Here is a 23,402-nt window from a genome sequence, read left to right on the forward strand (position 1 = left end):
CTGCTGCCCCTCTCAGCTAGGCAGCTAGCAATGAGGCTGAGTTCATTAGTTCTGGTTGCCAGGTGGAGAAGAGGAGGCACAGGTTAACCGAGCAGATGAGGTCATCATTGCAGGTCAAGATAGAGCAGCCAGTGAAAGCTGGCGGGGTGAGCAGGCGGGAGGGCACGGGTCTGGGAAAGGGAAGGGCAAAACAGAGCCCACAGTCAGCTTGGGCCATGTGAGTGCCCATTTCAAACCGGTGTATGAGGGTGGGGGGCTTGAATGTGTGGAGCGCTGGAGGGAGCAGGAGCCTTATCCAGCCAGCACAGCCAGATCTGATACCGGGCAAAAGATCGCAGCAACGCAGGAAGGAGTGTCAATCATCCTGCAGAAGGAAGGGGCTGCAGAGACAAGCTGTGAGAGACCATTTCTATAAAGTCTCTAGAAGAGACGAGTCCAGAGAGTCAGAGAGTGGATTGGTGGCTTCCAGGTAGAAGTGGCCTGAGGAGTGACTGCTTATCAGAGAGAGGATCTTCTTTTCAAGGAACAAAATATCCTTAAATTATGCAGAAGGGTAAAAGAGATACATGTGTGCAGGAACAGAACAGAGCAGGTCCCTGGGCCAGCAGCAGGCTTGTTAGGCTCTAAGGCAACACTGCTAGAGATCAGCCTGTCCCTGGTGGCCTGGCCTGGGTGTGGATACAGATGTCAGAAGTGTTAGCCACAGCCTGCCTCTGTGGTCTTTCGGCTCGGTGAATAAAGGCTTCTAGAATCGTCAAGCGCCTGAGTAGCTGAGCAAGGTCACCTGTCCAGCTCTGGAGAGGTCTCGTGGACAGGTTCAGACCTGCCAGCGAAACCCTCGGAGGACTGTTTGTACCAATAAGGAATGTCCCAGTCATTAGAGCAGGCTGCCTTGGACCCAGCCTGATTGAAGTTGTCCAGGGTTACCACAGTGACCCATTGAAAGAGGTTGCCATGGTAGCGGGTGCAAGAACAAGGAGAGCTGCTTAGCTAAGTGTGTGCACACACCAGGCTGTGAGAATGGCAGGCCAGACATCACAGAGATGCTGAGTCACCTCCACTGACCCTTCCACCCCCTTTCTTGGGGCTGGTTGGGTTACTGTTCCTCTTAGTAGTTAACCCTTGAAGGGTACAAGGACTGTCTCAGTACCCATTCCAGACAGGGCGAATGGTGCCGGGGGAAACTAACACAGACCAACACCAGAGGGCTTCTGCTCCACGGTGGAGCCCTGGGAGGGTCCAAGGGCTGTGCTATTGGTCAGCACATTTGTCCCACAACAAGTCATTATTAAGCAGAGTTAGACTGTAGGGCTTCTCTACCCCAGTACTGTAGACAATGTGGGTAGGATCATTCTTTGTGGCTTAGCACTGTCCTGTGCATTGGAGGATGCTGAGTGACACCCATAGACACCAGAAACCAGAAGTACTACCTGCTTATTGCAGCTGAAGACACCTCCAGACACAGCAGGTGCCCACTGATCCAAGTGGGGGCTGCTGGATTAGAAAACCTGGGCTTTCTGGGCAGTGGTGGTGCACGCCTTTAATCCCAGCACTCAGGAGGCAGAGGTAGGTGGATCTCTGTGAGTTCAAGACCAGTCTGGTCTACAGAGTGAGATTCAGCCCAGTTACACACACAAACACAAAAAAAAACCCTGTCTCGAAAAACAAACAAACAAACAATAAAGAAGGAAGGAAGGAAGGTAGGAAGAAAGAAGGAAAGTGTTGTTCTTAATTGCTGGCTGGCTGCAGGTTAAAGGGTAAAGATGTTACGCGAGGAAAAGACACAGACACGCGGCGGTCCCACGTGGGTGCACTTTAATGGGGGAGGGGTAACAGGGCAGGTAAAGGGCGTGCCAACACAGTAGGAAAGGCAGGGAAAGAGAAGAGAAGAAGAAGAGAGAGAGCGGGATCGTAGGACCCTCGCTTTTTAACGAGGAATACAAAGGCTTCTGGGAATATGTCCGTATCCAGGAGGACGCTGGGAACTGTAGTTCCGCAAAAGAACAACATTTCACCCTTTTGGTTTGATTTAAAAAAATTGGGGAACCTTAAAGGGTAGGGAATGGGGGCGTAGTCCGGTCTCTCATGGCTGCTTCCTGCTGGCTTTGGGCGTTGAGGGGTCCAGGGAATGTCCGATTATTCAGGCGATGTCCCACTGGCCGCTGGTGTCTGAGGTCGCTGGTGTCTGGCGATGGCTGATTGTACCGCTGGCATTTGAAGTCCTGGCTGTCGTCTGAAGTGGCTGATTGGAGAAATCTGTCTGGCTTTTCCTGAGTAGCTGGGTCATCATTAAGATGCTGGAAGGCAAAAGTTGCATTAGTAAAAGGAAAAAAATTAAAAAGGGGGGAGATCTGGGGTGAGGGGGAGATAGGAGATCTGGGGGGGGATCTGGGGTGAGGGGGGATAGGAGATCTGGGGGGGGAATCTTAGGATATCGGGGTTAAGAATGATAAAAAAAATACTTATTCCGTTAATGGTCTGCTTGTGTTTGATTTGTTTAGGTGGGTTGGGCTGGCATCCTGGAGCTTAAAGAAAGTATCTTAAAAGAAATAGATTCTAACCATACATTCCTTAACATTTTAGGGGCCACTGCTGCAGTCAGCGGCTGGCCTGTTATGTTAAAGAGCTTTGTAGAGGAGAATCTGCTTACCACTTGACTCCGTATTTGATGATGGTACCTGTAACGACAGCTAGATGGTTATTTATGAATTTAAAGAAGGGAGGGTGTGTTAACACAGCGACAGATGGGGACCACTGTTTTCCTTAGATTGTAGTAGAGGGGACTGAATCCAGCGTCCTTTGGAACTTAAGAGAACAAGCTCCCGTCTGAGTTACCGTATATGAAGGATTATCTTGAGCTGTGGAGATAAACGGTTTAAGATGTGACAGGTGAATCCAATGAGGAATCCCTTCAAGCTTGGCAGCTTATAACCGGCGGTGGACATGTATTTTAAGTGAATATTTGGTCTTGGGATCTGACTTTTGGCAGATCTGACAGGAGGCTGTTGTAGCTTTTAGGAACCTGATATCCTTAGGTGTAACAACGGGAGAGTGGTGGTTAGTGACAGCGGGAGCCTAGAGGGGCTTTGGAAGATCGAGGGGGAGGCATAGGACAGGGAGGAGACGCTTTAAGGCGCCTGTGTGACCTGTGGCGGAGAGGAGACAGGGAAGAATCCGAAGACACGCGCGACCTGTTGCGGGAGAAGTGGGGTGAGGCTGGTTTGGAGAGGGAGCGGGTAGGTGACCCAGAAGAATATTTATGCGGGACTCCTGGAGACCTAGGAGTGAAACGTTTAGAGGCGACATGGGGGAAAGGTGCAGGCGAGTAAACCTTGGAAGAAAGAGGAATGGGTGAGCCATCGCTGTCGCTTGACTGGGCGGAGCGAGAGCGAGTGGCCCCTCCAGGCGCGGTGGGGGGGGGTATGGAGTTTGAGGTTTGTCCGGGATCCATGGCGGCGGGAGCAGAGGGTCCCTGGAGGGATGGCATTGCACCAGCCTTCCAGATGCGGGGGTTGGTTACAGAGCCCATGACTGAAACGAAGCCTGCCCGCAAAAAGGTACCGGAGTACCGCGAACAACGGCAGCCACGAATACAGGCATCCGAGTATTCGTGGGGCGTGCTATGGCTTAATTGGCCCGAGCCCAGCTACCGGACGGGGGAGAAAAGCCCCGGCTGGGAGGAGACAATTAAGCTTATCGGGGCTGACCGTACAGCCCAAAAAGGCACCGTGGCGGAGCGGGCCGGAAAGAGGATAGGAAAGGTTAGAAAAAAGAGAAAGAGGCCGGGAGCACCGAACTCCCGGGCGCGGACTGAGGCAGGTTTCAGCCAAGGGCAAAAAGCCGGGGGGGGGGGGGGGGGAGGGGAAGGGAGGTTGGCGACCTAGTCCAGGACATGCCAAAGAAAGCTGGCGGGACAGTCTCTGAGCGCCCCGGGAGGAAGGAAGCCAACTTAGGTTAACTCACGGATCAGGCGGTGGTGGATGGCCGTGGTAAACAGGTGGAGGTGAGTGCAGGCGGTCGGTTCAGACCTTGTGCCGGTGAAGCCTAGAGGCAAAAGCCTCAGGCACCGGGACGGAGAGGTCACTGAGTCGAATGGCGGCACCACTGTTGTTCTTAATTGCTGGCTGGCTGCAGGTTAGAGGGTAAAGACGTTACGCGAGGAAAAGACACAGACACGCGGCGGTCCCACGTGGGTGCACTTTAATGGGGGAGGGGTAACAGGCAGGTAAAGGGCGTGCCAACACAGTAAGAAAGGCAGGGAAAGAGAAGAGAAGAAGAAGAGAGAGAGCGGGATCGTAGGACCCTCACTTTTTAACGAGGAATACAAAGGCTTCTGGGAATATGTCCGTATCCAGGAGGACGCTGGGAACTGTAGTTCCGCAAAAGAACATCAGAAAGAAAGAAAGGGAAAGAGAGAAAGACAGAAAAAAAAAGAAGGGGCGGGGGAAAAAAAAAGAAAAGAAAAAAAAAAGAAAACCTGGGCTCCAGGCTGGGTGTAACAGGCCTATAACCAGAGAACTAGAGAGGCACGAGGATTACCTCAACTACAAGGTCAGTTTGGTCTACAGATCAGGTTCCAGGCCAGCTGTAGCTAGATAGCCAAACCCCAGTCTTAGGAAGAGAGGGAGGAAGGAAAGGAGAGATGAAGGGCGAGGGGGAGGGAGGGAAAGAAAAAAGAAAGAAGAAAACTGATCTTCCATGGCAGCCTCAGCCTTCCTTCCAGACTGTAACCCAGTCTGTCGTCAGCTCAGCCAGCCAGGGCACGTAACACTGCCGCCCTGCACTAGCGCCCTCTAGCAGAAGTTCCCCAAATTGCAGGCCCCTCCCTGACACACACCCTCTGTTTCTCATCTCTGGGAAAAGCTGCTGTTGGTCCCTGTCTGGCTAAAACCTTGGTTTCTTAGACATACTGGCACCTGACCTTATAGGAGAAAATGAAGAATGGCATTAAGTCTTTGATATTAAGTTTGTTCCAGAGGCAGAGGTAGGCATATCTCTATGAGTTTGAAGCTAACCTGGTCTACAGAGTGGGTTCCAGGACATCCAGGGCTATGTAGAAAAACCCTGCCTCCTCCAACCAAAGCACACCTGTTGTATATCATGCAAATTAAAATGACTTCGATTGACTTGGATTAGGGTTGTACAGCGCTGCTTACAGGTGTTGGCTTAGAGAAAGGGTAGGGAGCTGTTGTGGGAACAGAGACACTTTGGACTCTGTGGTCACCCTTTCCACAGTGTAGTGAAGACTTTCCCATTCTCATTGCCGTTCCCCGTGGCTCTGGATATGGCTGTATCAGCCTGCGTGTGCTTTGGAGCTCCTTGGTGTACCACTTAAAGGGACAGGGAGCAGTCAGACTGGACAGCCATGCTTCTAGCATCTGTTCCAGGCTGGTTAGGTTCCCTGAACTCAGCTCCCTCTCAGTCCTCAGGCAGAGGAAGACTGCGACCCTTTCCCCTGAGGCACCTGCTCTCCTAGATCCAGGGCAGAGCCCATGCATGCGAGGCAGCAGGCTGGGCCACTGAACAGACCCACAGATGGGAACAGAACCTGACTTTCACCTGTGGCCTTCACTAGAGGGCAGCTCAAAGATTCTTCCATCTTTTCCAGATAATTTTTTGGTTTTTTTGGGGGGGTGCTTATTGTTTGTTTTTGAGATAGGGTCTCATGTAGCCAAGGTTGTCCTCACACTTGCTGTGAGTTGAGGATGCTCTTGCCCTCCTGACCCCCCATCTCCTGGGGCTGAGGTTACTGGAACTAGGCTGTGTTTGTCGGGGGACGTTATTCCTGCCTGGCTGTGTTTGTCAGGGACGTTATTCCTGCCTGGCTGTGTTTGTCGGGGACGTTATTCCTGCCTGGCTGTGTTTGTCAGGGACGTTATTCCTGCCTGACGTGTTTGTCGGGGACGTTATTCCAGCCTGGCTGTGTTTGTCGGGGGACGTTATTCCTGCCTGGCTGTGTTTGTCGGGGACGTTATTCCTGTCTGGCTGTGTTCGTCGGGGACGTTATTCCTGCCTGGCTGTGTTTGTCGGGGACGTTATTCCTGCCTGGCGTGTTTGTCGGGGACGTTATTCCTGCCTGGCTGTGTTTGTCGGGGACGTTATTCCTGCCTGGCTGTGTTTGTCTGGGACGTTATTCCTGCCTAGCTGTGTTTGTCGGGGATGTTATTCCTGCCTGGCTGTGTTTGTCGGGGACGTTATTCCTGCCTGGCGTGTTTGTCGCAGACGTTATTCTTCCCGGGCCTGTTTGTCGGGGACTTTATTCCTGCCTGGCTGTGTTTGTCGGGGGACGTTATTCCTGCCTGGCGTGTTTGTCGGGGACCTTATTCCTCCCTGGCATGTTTGTCGGGGACGTTATTCCTGCCTGGCTGTGTTTGTCGGGGAAGTTATTCCTGCCTGGCGTGTTTGTCGGGGACGTAATTCCTGCCTGGCTGTGTTTGTAGGGGACGTTATTCCTGCCTGGCGTGTTTGTCGGGGACGTTATTCCTGCCTGGCGTGTTTGTCGGGGACGTTATTCCTGCCTGGCGTGTTTGTCGGGGACCTTATTCCTCCCTGGCATGTTTGTCGGGGACGTTATTCCTGCCTGGCTGTGTTTGTCGGGGAAGTTATTCCTGACTGGCGTGTTTGTCGGGGACGTAATTCCTGCCTGGCTGTGTTTGTCGGGGACGTTATTCCTGCCTGGCGTGTTTGTCGGGGACGTTATTCCTGCCTGGCGTGTTTGTCGGGGACTTTATTCCTGCCTGGCGTGTTTGTCGGGGACGTTATTCCTGCCTGGCGTGTTTGTCGGGGACATTATTCCTGCCTGGCTGTGTTTGTCGGGGAAGTTATTCCTGCCTGGCGTGTTTGTCGGGGACGTAATTCCTGCCTGGCTGTGTTTGTCGGGGACGTTATTCCTGCCTGGCGTGTTTGTCGGGGACGTTATTCCTGCCTGGCGTGTTTGTCGGGGACGTTATTCCTGCCTGGCGTGTTTGTCGGGGACTTTATTCCTGCCTGGCGTGTTTGTCGGGGACGTTATTCCTGCCTGGCGTGTTTGTCGGGGACATTATTCCTGCCTGGCTGTGTTTGTCGGGGAAGTTATTCCTGCCTGGCGTGTTTGTCGGGGACGTTATTCCTGCCTGGCTGTGTTTGTCGGGGACGTTATTCCTGCCTGGCGTGTTTGTCGGGGACGTTATTCCTGCCTGGCGTGTTTGTCGGGGACGTTATTCCTGCCTGGCGTGTTTGTCGGGGACGTTATTCCTGCCGGGCGTGTTTGTCGGGGACGTTATTCCTGTCTGGCTGTGTTTGTCGGGGACGTTATTCCTGCCTGGCTGTGTTTGTCGGAGACATTATTCCTGCCTGGCTGTGTTTGTCGGGGACGTTATTCCTGCCTGGCGTGTTTGTCGGGGACGTTATTCCTGCCTGGCGTGTTTGTCGGGGACGTTATTCCTGCCTGGCGTGTTTGTCGGGGACGTTATTCCTGCCTGGCGTGTTGGTCGGGGAAGTTATTCCTGCCTGGCGTGTTTGTCGGGGACGTTATACCTGCCTGTCTGTGTTTGTCGGGGACGTTATTCCTGCCTGGCGTGTTTGTCGGGGACGTTATTCCTGCCTGGCGTGTTTGTCGGGGACGTTATTCCTGCCTGGCGTGTTTGTCGGGGACGTTATTCTTGCCTGGCTGTGTTTGTCGGGGACGTTATTCCTGCCTGGCGTGTTTGTCGGGGACGTTATTCCTGCCTGGCGTGTTTGTCGGGGACGTTATACTTGTCTGGCTGTGTTTGTCGGGGACGTTATTCCTGCCTGGCGTGTTTGTCGGGGACGTTATTCCTGCCGGGCGTGTTTGTCGGGGACGTTATTCCTGCCTGGCGTGTTTGTCGGGGACGTTATTCCTGCCTGGCATGTTTGTCGGGACGTTATTCCTCCCTGGCTGTGTTTGTCCGGGACGTTATTCCTGCCTGGCGTGTTTGTCGGGGACGTTATTCCTGTCTGGCTGTGTTTGTCGGGGACATTATTCCTGCCTGGCGTGTTTGTCGGGGACGTTATTCCCGCCTGGCGTGTTTGTCGGGGACGTTATTCCTGCCTGGCGTGTTTGTCGGGGACGTTATTCCCGCCTGGCGTGTTTGTCAAGGACGTTATTCCTGCCTGGCGTGTTTGTCGGGGACGTTACTCCTGTCTGGCTGTGTTTGTCGGGGACTTTATTCCTGCCTGGCGTGTTTGTCGGGGACGTTATTCCTGCCTGGCGTGTTTGTCGTGGACGTTATTCCTGTCTGGCTGTGTTTGTCGGGGACGTTATTCCTGCCTGGCTGTGTTTGTCGGGGAAGTTATTCCTGCCTGGCTGTGTTTGTCGGGGACGTTATTCCTGCCTGGCGTGTTTGTCGGGGACGTTATTCCTGCCTGGCGTGTTTGTCGGGGATGTTATTCCTGCCTGGATGTGTTTGTCGGGGACGTTATTCCCGCCTCCCAGTGTTTGTCGGGGACGTTATTCCTGCCTGGCGTGTTTGTCGGGGACGTTATTCCTGCCTGGCGTGTTTGTCGGGGACGTTATTCCTGCCTGGCTGTGTTTGTCGGGGACGTTATTCCTGCCTGGCGTGTTTGTCGGGGACGTTATTCCTGCCTTGCTGTGTTTGTCGGGGACGTTATTCCTGCCTGGCTGGGTTTGTCGGGGGACGTTATTCCTGCCTGGCTGTTTTTGTCGGGGACGTTATTCCTGCCTGGCTGTGTTTGTCGGGGACTTTATTCCTGCCTGGCTGTGTTTGTCGGGGACGTTATTCCTGCCTGGCTGTTTTTGTCGGGGACGTTATTCCTGCCTGGCTGTGTTTATCGGGGACGTCATTCCTGCCTGGCTGTGTTTGTCGGGGGACGTTATTCCTCCTGGATGTGTTTGTCGGGGACGTTATTTTTTCCTGGCTGTGTTGTCAGGGACGTTATTCCTGCCTGGCTGTGTTTGCCGGGGACGTTATTCCTGCCTGGCGTGTTTGTCGGGGACGTTATTCCTGCCTGGCATGTTTGTCGGGGACGTTATTCCTGCCTGGCATGTTTGTCGGGACGTTATTCCTGCCTGGCTGTGTTTGTCCGGGACGTTATTCCTGCCTGGCGTGTTTGTCGGGGACGTTATTCCTGTCTGGCTGTGTTTGTCGGGGACATTATTCCTGCCTGGCGTGTTTGTCGGGGAAGTTATTCCCGCCTGGCGTGTTTGTCGGGGACGTTATTCCTGCCTGGCGTGTTTGTCGGGGACGTTATTCCCGCCTGGCGTGTTTGTCAAGGACGTTATTCCTGCCTGGCGTGTTTGTCGGGGACGTTACTCCTGTCTGGCTGTGTTTGTCGGGGACTTTATTCCTGCCTGGCGTGTTTGTCGGGGACGTTATTCCTGCCTGGCGTGTTTGTCGGGGACGTTATTCCTGTCTGGCTGTGTTTGTCGGGGACGTTATTCCTGCCTGGCTGTGTTTGTCGGGGAAGTTATTCCTGCCTGGCTGTGTTTGTCGGGGACGTTATTCCTGCCTGGCGTGTTTGTCGGGGACGTTATTCCTGCCTGGCGTGTTTGTCGGGGATGTTATTCCTGCCTGGATGTGTTTGTCGGGTACGTTATACCCGCCTCCCAGTGTTTGTCGGGGACGTTATTCCTGCCTGGCGTGTTTGTCGGGGACGTTATTCCTGCCTGGCGTGTTTGTCGGGGACGTTATTCCTGCCTGGCTGTGTTTGTCGGGGACGTTATTCCTGCCTGGCGTGTTTGTCGGGGACGTTATTCCTGCCTTGCTGTGTTTGTCGGGGACGTTATTCCTGCCTGGCTGGGTTTGTCGGGGGACGTTATTCCTGCCTGGCTGTGTTTGTCGGGGACGTTATTCCTGCCTGGCGTGTTTGTCGGGGACGTTATTCCCGCCTGGCGTGTTTGTCGGTGACGTTATTCCTGCCTGGCGTGTTTGTCGGGGACGTTATTCCTGCCTGGCGTGTTTGTCGTGGACGTTATTCCTGCCTCCCTGTGTTTGTCGGGGACATTATTCCTGCCTGGCTGTGTTTGTCAGGGACGTTATTCCTGCCTGGCTGTGTTTGTCGGGGACGTTATTCCTGCCTGGCTGTGTTTGTCGGGGACGTTATTCCTGCCGGGCTGTGTTTGTCGGGGACGTTATTCCTGCCTGGCGTGTTTGTCGAGGACGTTATTCCTGCCTGGCTGGGTTTGTCGGGGGACGTTATTCCTGCCTTGCTGTGTTAGTCGGGGACGTTATTCCTGCCTGGCGTGTTTGTCGGGGACGTTATTCCTGCCTGGCTGTGTTTGTCGGGGACGTTATTCCTGCCTGGCTGAGTTTGTCGGGTACGTTATTTCCGCCTCCCTGTGTTTTTCGGGGGACGTTATTCTCTCCTGGCTGTGTTTGTCGGGGACGTTATTCCTGCCTGGCTTGTTTGTCGGGGACATTATTCCCGCCTGGCGTGTTTGTTGGGAACGTTATTACCACCTGGCTGTGTTTGTCGGGGACGTTATTCCCGCCTGGCTGTGTTTGTCGGGGACGTTACTCCTGCCTGGCTGTGTTTGTCGGGGGACGTTATTCCTGCCTGGCTGTGTTTGTCGGGGACGTTATTTTTGCCTGGCTGTGTTGTCAGGGACTTTATTCCTGCCTGGCTGTGTTTGTCGGGGACGTTATTCCTGCCTGGCTTTGTTTGTCGGGGACGTTATTCCTGCCAGGCTGTGTTTGTCGGGGACGTTATTCCTGCCTGGCGTATTTGTCAGGGACGTTATTCCTGCCTGGCTGTGTTGTCAGGGACTTTATTCCTGCCTCCCTGTGTTTGTCGGGGACGTTATTCCTGCCTGGCTGTGTGTGTCGGGCGACGTTATTCCTGCCTGGCGTGTTTGTCGGGGACGTTATTCCTGCCTGGCTGTGTTTGTCGGGGACGTTATTCCTGCCTGGCGTGTTTCTCGGGGACGTTATTCCTGCCTGGCGTGTTTGTCGGGGACGTTATTCCTGCCTTGCTGTGTTTGTCGGGGACGTTATTCCCGCCTCCCTGTGTTTGTCGGGGGACGTTATTCCTGCCTGGCTGTGTTTGTCGGGGGACATTATTCTTGCCTGGCTGTGTTTGTCGGGGACGTTATTTTTGCCTGGCTGTGTTGTCAGGGACTTTATTCCTGCCTGGCTGTGTTTGTCGGGGACGTTATTCCTGCCTGGCTGTTTTTGTCGGGGACGTTATTCCTGCCTGGCTGTGTTTATCGGGGACGTCATTCCTGCCTGGCTGTGTTTGTCGGGGGACGTTATTCCTCCTGGATGTGTTTGTCGGGGACGTTATTTTTTCCTGGCTGTGTTGTCAGGGACGTTATTCCTGCCTGGCTGTGTTTGCCGGGGACGTTATTCCTGCCTGGCTGTGTTTGTCGGGGACGTTATTCCTGCCAGGCTGTGCTTGTCAGGGACGTTATTCCTGCCTGACTGTGTTTGTCGGGGACGTTATTCCCGCCTCCCTGTGTTTGTCGGGGGACGTTATTCCTGCCTTGCTGTGTTTGTCGGGGACGTTATTCCTGCCTGGCTGTGTTTGTCGGAGACGTTATTCCCGCCTCCCTGTGTTTGTCGGGGGACGTTATTCCCGCCTGGCTGTGTTTGTCGGGGACGTTATTCCTGCCTGGCTTGTTTGTCGGGGACGTTATTCCTGCCTGGCGTGTTTGTTGGGGACGTTATTCCCGCCTGGCTGTGTTTGTCGGGGACGTCATTCCTGCCTGGCTGTGTTTGTCGGGGGACGTTATTCCTGCCTGGCTGTGTTTGTCGGGGACGTTATTTTTTCCTGGCTGTGTTGTCAGGGACGTTATTCCTGCCTGGCTGTGTTTGTCGGGGACGTTATTCCTGCCTGGCGTGTTTGTCGGGGACGTTATTCCTGCCTGGCGTGTTTGTCGGGGACGTTATTCCTGTCTGGCTGTGTTTGTCGGGGACGTTATTCCTGCCTGGCTGTGTTTGTCGGAGACATTATTCCTGCCTGGCTGTGTTTGTCGGGGACGTTATTCCTGCCTGGCGTGTTTGTCGGGGACGTTATTCCTGCCTGGCGTGTTTGTCGGGGACGTTATTCCTGCCTGGCGTGTGTGTCGGGGACGTTATTCCTGCCTGGCGTGTTGGTCGGGGAAGTTATTCCTGCCTGGCGTGTTTGTCGGGGACGTTATACCTGCCTGTCTGTGTTTGTCGGGGACGTTATTCCTGCCTGGCTGTGTTTGTCGGGGACGTTTTTCCTGCCTGGCGTGTTTGTCGGGGACGTTATTCCTGCCTGGCGTGTTTGTCGGGGAAGTTATTCTTGCATGGCTGTGTTTGTCGGGGACGTTATTCCTGTCTGGCTGTGTTTGTCGGGGACGTTATTCCTGCCTGGCTGTCTTTGTCGGGGACTTTATTCCTCCCTGGCGTGTTTGTCGGGGACGTTATTCCTGCCTGGCGTGTTTGTGGGGGATGTTATTCCTGCCTGGCGTGTTTGTCGGGGACGTTATTCCTGCCTGGCGTGTTTGTCGGGGACGTTATTCCTGCCTGGCTGTGTTTGTCGGGGACGTTATTCCTGCCTGGCGTGTTTGTCGGGGACGTTATTCCTGCCTGGCGTGTTTGTCGGGGACGTTATACCTGTCTGGCTGTGTTTGTCGGGGACGTTATTCCTGCCTGGCGTGTTTGTCGGGGACGTTATTCCTGCCGGGCGTGTTTGTCGGGGACGTTATTCCTGCCTGGCGTGTTTGTCGGGGACGTTATTCCTGCCTGGCTTGTTTGTCGGGGACATTATTCCCGCCTGGCGTGTTTGTTGGGGACGTTCTTACCACCTGGCTGTGTTTGTCGGGGACGTTATTCCCGCCTGGCTGTGTTTGTCAGGGACGTTACTCCTGCCTGGCTGTGTTTGTCGGGGGACGTTATTCCTGCCTGGCTGTGTTTGTCGGGGACGTTATTTTTGCCTGGCTGTGTTGTCAGGGACTTTATTCCTGCCTGGCTGTGTTTGTCGGAGACGTTATTCCTGCCTGGCTTTGTTTGTCGGAGACGTTATTCCTGCCAGGCTGTGTTTGTCTGGGACGTTATTCCTGCCTGGCGTATTTGTCAGGGACGTTATTCCTGCCTGGCTGTGTTTGTCGGGGGACGTTATTCCTGCCTGGCTGTGTTTGTCGGGGACGTTATTCCTGACTGGCTGTGTGTGTCGGGCGACGTTATTCCTGCCAGGCGTGTTTGTCGGGGACGTTATTCCTACCTGCCTGTGTTTGTCGGGGACGTTATTCCTGCCTGGCGTGTTTGTCGGGGACGTTATTCCTGCCTGGCGTGTTTGTCGGGGACATTATTCCTGCCTGGCTGTGTTTGTCGGGGACGTTATTCCCGCCTCCCTGTGTTTGTCGGGGGATGTTATTCCTGCCTGGCTGTGTTTGTCGGGGACGTTATTCCCGCCTGGCTTGTTAGTCGGGGACGTTATTCCCGCCTGGCGTGTTTGTCGGGGACGTTATTCCCGCCTGGCTGTGTTTTTCGGGGACGATATTCCTGCCTGGCTGTGTTTGTCGGGGACGTTATTCCTGCCTGGCTGTGTTTGTCGGGGGACATTATTCCTGCCTGGCTGTGTTTGTCGGGGACGTTATTTTTTCCTGGCTGTGTTGTCAGGGACGTTATTCCTGCCTGGCTGTGTTTGTCGGGGACGTTATTCCTGCCTGGCTGTGTTTGTCGGGGACGTTATTCCTGCCTTGCTGTGTTTGTCGGGGACGTTATTCCTGCCTGGCGTGTTTGTCGGGGACGTTATTCCTGCCTTGCTGTGTTTGTCGGGGACGTTATTCCTGCCTGGCTGTGTTTGTCGGGCACGTTATTCCCACCTCCCTGTGTTTGTCGGGGGATGTTATTCCCGCCTGGCTGTGTTTGTCGGGGACGTTATTCCTGCCTGGCTTGTTTGTCGGGGACGTTATTCCCGCCTGGCGTGTTTGTTGGGGACGTTATTCCCACCTGGCTGTGTTTGTCGGGGACGTTATTCCTGCCTGGCTGTGTTTGTCGGGGACGTTATTCCTGCCTGGCTGTGTTTGTCGGGGGACGTTATTCCTGCCTGGCTGTGTTTGTCGGGGACGTTATTTTTGCCTGGCTGTGTTGTCAGGGACTTTATTCCTGCCTGGCTGTGTTTGTCGGGGACGTTATTCCTGCCAGGCTGTGCTTGTCGGGGACGTTATTCCTGCCTGACTGTGTTTGTCGGGGACGTTATTCCTCCTGGCTCTGTTTGTCGGGGGACGTTATTCCAGCCTGGCTGTGTTAGTCGGGGACGTTGTTCCTGCCTGGCTGTGTTTGTCGGGGGACGTTATACCTGCCTGGCGTGTTTGTCTGGGACGTTATTCCTGCCTGGCGTGTTTGTCGGGGACCTTATTCCTGCCTGGCTGTGTTTGTCGGGGACATTATTCCTGCCTGGCGTGTTTGTCGGGGACGTTATTCCTGCCTGGCTGTGTTTGTCGGGGACGTTATTCCTGCCTATCTGTTTTTGTCGGGGACGTTATTCCTGCCTGGCGTGTTTGTCGGGGACGTTATTCCTGCCTGGTGTGTTTATCGGGGACGTTATACCTGCCTGGCGTGTTTGTCGGGGACGTTATTCCTGCCTGGCTTGTTTGTCGGGGACGTTATTCCCGCCTGGCGTGTTTGTTGGGGACGTTATTCCCGCCTGGCTGTGTTTGTCGGGGACGTCATTCCTGCCTGGCTGTGTTTGTCGGGGGACGTTATTCCTGCCTGGCTGTGTTTGTCGGGGACGTTATTTTTTCCTGGCTGTGTTGTCAGGGACGTTATTCCTGCCTGGCTGTGTTTGTCGGGGACGTTATTCCTGCCTGTCTGTGTTTGTCGGGGACGTTATTCCTGCCAGGCTGTGCTTGTCGGGGACGTTATTCCTGCCTGACTGTGTTTGTCGGGGACGTTATTCCCGCCTCCCTGTGTTTGTCGGGGGACGTTATTCCTGCCTGGCTGTGTTTGTCGGGGACGTTATTCCCGCCTGGCTTGTTTGTCGGGGACGTTATTCTCGCCTGGCGTCTTTGTCGGGGACGTTATTCCAGCCTGGCTGTGTTTGTCGGGGACGTTATTCCTGCCTGGCTGTGTTTGTCGGGGACGTTATTCCTGCCTGGCTGTGTTTGTCGGGGACGTTATTTTTTCCTGGCTGTGTTGTCAGGGACGTTATTCCTCCCTGGCTGTGTTTGTCGGGGACGTTATTCCTGCCTGGCTGTGTTTGTCGGGGACGTTATTCCTGCCAGGCTGTGTTTGTCGGGGACGTTATTCCTGCCTGGCGTGTTTGTCGGGGACGTTATTCCTGCCTGGCTCTGTTTGTCGGGGGACGTTATTCCTGCCTGGCTGTGTTAGTCGGGGACGTTGTTCCTGCCTGGCTGTGTTTGTCGGGGGACGTTATACCTGCGTGGCGTGTTTGTCTGGGACGTTATTCCTGCCTGGCGTGTTTGTCTGGGACCTTAATCCTGCCTGGCTGTGTTTGTCGGGGACGTTATTCCTGCCTGGCGTGTTTGTCGGGGACGTTATTCCTGCCTGGCTGTGTTTGTCGGGGACGTTATTCCTGCCTATCTGTTTTTGTCGGGGACGTTATTCCTGCCTGGCGTGTTTGTCGGGGACGTTATTCCTGCCTGGTGTGTATATCGGGGACGTTATACCTGCCTGGCGTGTTTGTCGGGGACGTTATTCTTGCCTGGCTGTGTTTGTCGGGGACGTTATTCCCGCCTCCCTGTGTTTGTCGGGGGACGTTATTCCCGCCTGGCTGTGTTTGTCGGGGACGTTATTCCTGCCTGGCTTGTTTGTCGGGGACGTTATTCCCGCCTGGCGTGTTTGTTGGGGACGTTATTCCCACCTGGCTGTGTTTGTCGGGGACGTTATTCCCGCCTGGCTGTGTTTGTCGGGGACGTTATTCCTGCCTGGCTGTGTTTGTCGGGGGACGTTATTCCTGCCTGGCGTGTTTGTCGGGGACGTTATTCCTGCCTGGCGTGTTTGTCGGGGACGTTATTCCTGTTGGCTGTGTTTGTCGGGGACCTTATTCCTGCCTGGCGTGTTTGTCAGGGACGTTATTCCTGCCTGGCTGTGTTTGTCGGGGACGTTATTCCTGCCTGGCTGTGTTTGTCGGGGACGTTATTCCTGCCTGGCGTGTTTGTCGGGGACGTTATTCCTGCCTGGCTGTGTTTGTCGGGGACGTTATTCCTGCCTGGCTGTGTGTGTCGCGGGAAATTATTCCTGCCTGGCGTGTTTGTCGGGGACGTTATTCCTGCCTGGCTGTGTTTGTCGGGGACGTTATTCCTGCCTGGCGTGTTTGTCGGGGACGTTATTCCTGCTTGGCCTGTTTGTCGGGGGACGTTTTTCCTGCCTGGCTGTGTTTGTCGGGGACGTTATTCCTGCCAGGCTGTGTTTGTCGGGGACGTTATTCCTGCCTGGCGTGTTTGTCGGGGACGTTATTCCTGCCTGGCTGAGTTTGTCGGGGGACGTTATTCCTGCCTGGCTGTGTTTGTCGGGGACGTTATTCCTGCCTGGCTGTGTGTGTCGGGGGAAGTTATTCCTGCCTCCCTGTGTTTGTCTGGGGACTTTATTTCTGCCTGGCTGTGTTTGTCGGGGACGTCATTCCTGCCTGGCTTGTTTGTCGGGGACGTTATTCCCGCCTGGCGTGTTTGTCGGGGACGTTATTCCTGCCTGGCGTGTTTGTCGGGGACGTTATTCCCGCCTCCCTGTGTTTGTCGGGGGACGTTATTCCTGCCTGGCTGTGTTTGTCGGGGACGTTATTCCCGCCTGGCTTGTTAGTCGGGGACGTTATTCCCGCCTGGCGTGTTTGTCGGGGACGTTATTCCCGCCTGGCTGTGTTTGTCGGGGACGTTATTCCTGCCTGGCTGTGTTTGTCGGGGACGTTATTCCTGCCTGGCTGTGTTTGTCGGGGGACATTATTCCTGCCTGGCTGTGTTTGTCGGGGACGTTATTTTTGCCTGGCTGTGTTGTCAGGGACTTTATTCCTGCCTGGCTGTGTTTGTCGGGGACGTTATTCCTGCCTTGCTGTGTTTGTCGGGGACGTTATTCCCGCATGGCGTGTTTGTCGGGGACGTTATTCCTGCCTTGCTGTGTTTGTCGGGGACGTTATTCCTGCCTGGCTGTGTTTGTCGGGGACGTTATTCCTGCCTTGCTGTGTTTGTCGGGGACGTTATTCCCGCCTGGCGTGTTTGTCGGGGACGTTATTCCTGCCTTGCTCTGTTTGTCGGGGACGTTATTCCTGCCTGGCTGTGTTTGTCGGGGACGTTATTCCCACCTACCTGTATTTGTCGGGGGACGTTATTCCCGCCTGGCTGTGTTTGTCGGGGACGTTATTCCTGCCTGGCTTTTTTGTCAGGGACGTTATTCCCGCCTGGCGTGTTTGTTGGGGACGTTATTCCCACCTGGCTGTGTTTGTCGGGGACGTTATTCCCGCCTGGCTGTGTTTGTCGGGGACGTTATTCCCGCCTGGCTGTGTTTGTCGGGGACGTTATTCCCACCTGGCTGTGTTTGTCGGGGACGTTATTCCTGCCTGGCTGTGTTTGTCGGGGACGTTATTTTTGCCTGGCTGTGTTGTCAGGGACTTTATTCCTGCCTGGCTCTGTTTGTCGGGGACGTTATTCCTGCCTGGCTGTGTTTGACGGGGACGTTATTCCCGCCTCCCTGTGTTTGTCGGGGGACGTTAATCCCGCCTGGCTGTGTTTGTCGGGGACGTTATTCCTGCCTGGCTTGTTTGTCGGGGACGTTATTCCCGCCTGGCGTGTTTGTTGGGGACGATATTCCCGCCTGGCTGTGTTTGTCGGGGACGTTATTCCCGCCTGGCTGTGTTTGTCGGGGACGTTATTCCTGCCTGGCTGTGTTTGTCGGGGGACGTTATTCCTGCCTGGCGTGTTTGTCGGGGACGTTATTCCTGCCTGGCGTGTTTGTCGGGGACGTTATTCCTGCCTGGCTGTGTTTGTCGGGGACGTTATTTTTGCCTGGCTGTGTTGTCAGGGACTTTATTCCTGCCTGGCTGTGTTTGTCGGGGACGTTATTCCTGCCTGGCTGTGTTTGTCGGGGACGTTATTCCCACCTGGCTGTGTTTGTCGGGGACGTTATTCCTGCCTGGCGTGTTTGTCGGGGACGTTATTCCTGCCTGGCTGTGTTTGTCGGGGACGTTATTCCTGCCTGGCTGTGTTTGTCGGGGACTTTATTCCTGCCTGGCTGTGTTTGTCGGGCACGTTATTCCTGCCTGGCTGTGTGTGTCGCGGGAAATTATTCCTGCCTGGCGTGTTTGTCGGGGACGTTATTCCTGCCTGGCTGTGTTTGTTGGGGACGTTATTCCTGCCTGGCGTGTTTGTCGGGGACGTTATTCCTGCCTGGCTGTGTTTGTCGGGGGACGTTTTTCCTGCCAGGCTGTGTTTGTCGGGGACGTTATTCCTGCCAGGCTGTGTTTGTCGGGGACGTTATTCCTGCCTGGCATGTTTGTCGGGGACGTTATTCCTGCCTGGCTGTGTTTCTTGGGGGACGTTATTCCCGCCTGGCTGTGTTTGTCGGGGACGTTATTCCTGCCTGGCTGTGTGTGTCGGGGGAAGTTATTCCTGCCTCCCTGTGTTTGTCGGGGGACGTTATTTCTGCCTGGCTGTGTTTGTCGGGGACGTCATTCCTGCCTGGCTTGTTTGTCGGGGACGTTATTCCCGCCTGGCGTGTTTGTCGGGGACGTTATTCCTGCCTGGCGTGTTTGTCGGGGACGTTATTCCTGCCTGGCTGTGTTTGTCGGGGACGTTATTCCCGCCTCCCTGTGTTTGTCTGGGGACGTTATTCCTGCCTGGCTGTGTTTGTCGGGGACGTTATTCCTGCCTGGCTTGTTAGTCGGGGACGTTATTCCCGCCTGGCGTGTTTGTCGGGGACGTTATTCCCGCCTGGCTGTGTTTGTCGGGGACTTTATTCCTGCCTGGCTGTGTTTGTCGGGGACGTTATTCCTGCCTGGCTGTGTTTGTCGGGGGACATTATTCCTGCCTGGCTGTGTTTGTCGGGGACGTTATTTTTTCCTGGCTGTGTTGTCAGGGACGTTATTCCTGCCTGGCTGTGTTTGTCGGGGACGTTATTCCCGCCTGGCTGTGTTTGTCGGGGACGTTATTCCTGCCTGGCTCTGTTTGTCGGGGGACGTTATTCCTGCCTGGCTGTGTTTGTCGGGGACGTTATTATTTCCTGGCTGTGTTGTCAGGGACGTTATTCCTGCCAGTCTGTGTTTGTCGGGGACGTTATTCCTGCCTGGCGTGTTTGTCGGGGACATTATTCCTGCCTGGCTGTGTTTGTCGGGGGACGTTATTCCTGCCTGGCTGTGTTTGTCGGGGACGTTGTTCCTGCCTGGCTGTGTTTGTCGGGGACGTTATTCCCGCCTGGCTGTGTTTGTCGGGGACGTTATTCCCGCCTGGCTGTGTTCGTCGGGGACGTTATTCCTGCCTGGCTGTGTTTGTCGGGGACGTTGTTCCTGCCTGGCTGTGTTTGTCGGGGACGTTGTTCCTGCCTGGCTGTGTTTGTCGGGGACGTTATTCCTGCCTGGCTGTGTTTGTCGGGGACGTTATTCCTGCCTGGCTGTGTTTGTCGGGGACGTTATTCCCGCCTGGCCTGTTTGTTGGGGACGTTATTCCCGCCTGGCTGTGTTTGTCGGGGACGTTATTCCCGCCTGGCTGTGTTTGTCGGGGACGTTATTCCTGCCTGGCTGTGTTTGTCGGGGGACGTTATTCCTGCCTGGCTGTGTTTGTCGGGGACGTTATTCCTGCCTGGCGTGTTTGTCGGGGACGTTATTCCTGCCTGGCTGTGTTTTTCGGGGACGTTATTTTTGCCTGGCTGTGTTGTCAGGGACTTTATTCCTGCCTGGCTGTGTTTGTCGGGGATGTTATTCCTGCCTGGCTGTGTTGTCAGGGACTTTATTCCTGCCTGGCGTGTTTGTCGGGGACCTTATTCCCGCCTGGCTGTGTTTGTCGGGGGACGTTATTCCTGCCTGGCTGTGTTTGTCGGGGACTTTATTCCTGCCTGGCTGTGTTTGTCGGGCACGTTATTCCTGCCTGGCTGTGTGTGTCGCGGGAAATTATTCCTGCCTGGCGTGTTTGTCGGGGACGTTATTCCTGCCTGGCTGTGTTTGTTGGGGACGTTATTCCTGCCTGGCGTGTTTGTCGGGGACGTTATTCCCACCTCCCTGTGTTTGTCGGGGGACGTTATTCTCGCCTGGCTGTGTTTGTCGGGGACGTTATTCCTGCCTGGCTTGTTTGTCAGGGACGTTATTCCCGCCTGGCGTGTTTGTTGGGGACGTTATTCCCACCTGGCTCTGTTTGTCGGGGACGTTATTCCCGCCTGGCTGTGTTTGTCGGGGACGTTATTCCCGCCTGGCTGTGTTTGTCGGGGACGTTATTCCCGCCTGGCTGTGTTTGTCGGGGACGTTATTCCTGCCTGGCTGTGTTTGTCGGGGACGTTATTTTTGCCTGGCTGTGTTGTCAGGGACTTTGTTCCTGCCTGGCTGTGTTTGTCGGGGACGTTATTCCTGCCTGGCTGTTTTTGTCGGGGACGTTATTCCTGCCTGGCTGTGTTTGTCGGGGACGTCATTCCTTCCTGGCTGTGTTTGTCGGGGGACGTAATTCCTGCCTGGCTGTGTTTCCGGGGACGTTATTTTTTCCTGGCTGTGTTGTCAGGGACGTTATTCCTGCCTGGCTGTGTTTGTCGGGGACGTTATTCCTGCCTGGCTGTGTTTGTCGGGGATTTTATTCCTGCCAGGCTGTGTTTGTCGGGGACGTTATTCCTGCCTGGCTGTGTTTGTCGGGGACGTTATTCCCGCCTCCCTGTGTTTGTTGGGGGACGTTATTCCTGCCTGGCTTTGTTTGTTGGGGACGTTATTACCGCCTGGCTTGTTTGTCGGGGACGTTATTCCCGCCTGGCGTGTTTGTCAGGGACGTTATTCCAGCCTGGCTGTGTTTGTCGGGGACGTTATTCCTGCCTGGCTGTATTTGTTGGGGACGTTATTCCCGCCTGGTTTGTTTGTCGGGGACGTTATTCCAGCCTGGCTGTGTTTGTCGGGGACGTTATTCCTGCTTGGCTGTGTTTGTCGGGGACGTTATTCCTGCCTGGCTGTGTTTGTCGGGGGACGTTATTCCTGCCTGGCTGTGTTTGTCGGGGACGTTATTATTATCCTGGCTGTGTTGTCAGGGACGTTATTCCTGCCTGGCTGTGTTTGTCGGGGACGTTATTCCTGCCTTGCTGTGTTTGTCGGGGACGTTATTCCTGCCTGGCGTGTTTGTCGGGGACGTTATTCCTGCCTGGCGTTTTTGTCGGGGACATTATTCCTGCCTGGCTGTGTTTGTCGGGGGACGTTATTCCTGCCTGGCTGTGTTTGTCGGGGACGTTGTTCCTGCCTGGCTGTGTTTGTCGGGGGACGTTATTCCTGCCTGGCGTGTTTGTCTGGGACGTTATTCCTGCCTGGCGTGTTTGTCGGGGACCTTATTCCTGCCTGGCTGTGTTTGTCAGGGGACGTTATTCCTGTCTGGCTGTGTTTGTCGGGGACGTTTTTCCTGCCTGGCTGTGTTTGTCGGGGACGTTATTCCTGCCTGGCTGTTTTTGTCGGGGACGTTATTCCTGCCTGGCGTGTTTGTCGGGGACGTTATTCCTGCCTGGTGTGTTTATCGGGGACGTTATTCCTGCCTGGCGTGTTTGTCGGGGACGTTATTCTTGCCTGGCTGTGTTTGTCGGGGACGTTATTCCTGCCTTGCTGTGTTTCTTGGGGACGTTATTCCTGCCTGGCTGTGTTTGTCGGGGACGTTATTCCTGCCTTGCTGTGTTTGTCGGGGACGTTATTCCTGCCTGGCTGTGTTTGTCGGGGACGTTATTCCAGCCTCCCTGTGTTTGTCGGGGACGTTATTCCCGCCTGGCTGTGTTTGTCAGGGTCGTTATTCCTGCCTGGCTTGTTTGTCGGGGACGTTATTCCCGCCTGGCATGTTTGTAGGGGACGTTATTCCCGCCTGGCTGTGTTTGTCGGGGACGTTATTCCCGCCTGGCTGTGTTTGTCGGGTACGTTATTCCTGCCTGGCTGTGTTTGTCGGGGGACGTTATTCCTGCCTGGCTGTGTTTGTCGGGGACGTTATTTTTGCCTGGCTGTGTTGTCAGGGACTTTATTCCTGCCTGGCTATGTTTGTCGGGGACGTTATTCCTGCCTGGCTGTGTTTGTCGGGGGACGTTATTCCTGCCTGGCTGTGTTTGTCGGGGACGTTATTCCTGCCTGGCTGTGTGTGTCATGAGACGTTATTCCTGCCTGGCGTGTTTGTCGGGGACGTTATTCCTGCCTGGCTATGTTTGTCGGGGACGTTATTCCTGCCTGGCATGTTTGTCGGGGACGTTATTCCTGCCTGGCGTGTTTGTCGGGGACGTTATTCCTGCCTGGCTGTGTTTGTCGGGGGACGTTGTTCCTGCCTGGCTGTGTTTGTCGGGGACGTTATTCCTGCCTGGCTGTGTTTGTCAGGGGACGTTATTCCTGCCTGGCGTGTTTGTCGGGGACGTTATTCCTGCCTGGCTCTGTTTGTCGGGTACGTTATTCCTGCCTGGCGTGTTTGTCGGGGACGTAATTCCTGCCTGGCGTGTTTGTCGGGGGACGTTATTCCTGCCTGGCGTGTTTGTCGGGGACGTTATTCCTGCCTGGCGTGTTTGTCGGGGACGTTATTCCTGCCTGGTGTGTTTGTCGCGGACTTTATTCTTGTCTGGCTGTGTTTGTTGGGGACGTTATTCCTGCCAGGCGTGTTTGTCGGGGGACGTTATTCCTGCCTGGTTGTGTTTGTCGGGGACGTTATTCCTGCCTGGCGTGTTTGTCGGGGACGTTATTCCTGCCTGGCTGTGTTTGTCGGGGGACGTTATTCCTGCCTGGCTGTGTTTGTCGGGGTCGTTATTCCTGCCTGGCTGTGTTTGTCGGGGACGTTATTCCTGCCTGGCTGTGTTTGTCGGGGGACGTTATTCCTGCCTGGCGTGTTTGTCGGGGACGTTATTCCTGCCTGGCGTGTTTGTCTGGGACGTTATTCCTGCCTGGCGTGTTTGTCGGGGACGTTATTCCTGCCTGGCTGTGTTTGTCGGGGACGTTATTCCTGTCTGGCTGTGTTTGTCGGGGACGTTATTCCTGCCTGGCTGTGTTTGTCGGGGACGTTATTCCTGCTGGCTGTGTTTGTCGGGGACGTTATTCCTGCCTGTCGTGTTTGTCGGGGACGTTATTCCTGCCTGGCTGTGTTTGTCGGGGACGTTTTTCCTGCCTGGCTGTGTTTGTCGGGGGACTTTTTTCCTGCCTGGCGTGTTTGGCCCCTGAGTGGCTGGAAGGCAGACAGGACATAGGGATACACATCACACGCAGGGCCCTCTGGAGAATGCTGCCCCACCACGGTAGATGAGGACTTCAAAACCCACCCCATCACAGCATTGGCACTTTGAACATAGTTAGCAGTAACTCTTTGGTTTTTGGAGTCAGAGTCTCTCTGCGTAGCCCTGGCT

General features: G+C 54.9%; 1 protein-coding gene and 1 long non-coding RNA gene across 2 annotated transcripts in view; one reads left to right on the plus strand and one right to left on the minus strand.

The window, feature by feature from the left end:
* The window catches only part of LOC142859631 (uncharacterized protein C16orf96 homolog), a 48,186-nt gene that overhangs the window by 1,974 nt on the left and 22,810 nt on the right, over positions 1-23,402 (plus strand). The window lies entirely within an intron of this gene.
* On the minus strand, positions 1,864-4,623 carry LOC142859536 (uncharacterized). Its single transcript, XR_012912213.1, has 3 exons — positions 4,540-4,623; positions 3,964-4,128; positions 1,864-2,297 (listed from the first exon to the last, which is right to left on the minus strand). It is a non-coding gene; the product is annotated as an uncharacterized LOC142859536 (long non-coding RNA).

This window comes from Microtus pennsylvanicus, chromosome 11 (genome assembly GCF_037038515.1).
Source record: "Microtus pennsylvanicus isolate mMicPen1 chromosome 11, mMicPen1.hap1, whole genome shotgun sequence".
NCBI lineage: Eukaryota > Metazoa > Chordata > Mammalia > Rodentia > Cricetidae > Microtus > Microtus pennsylvanicus.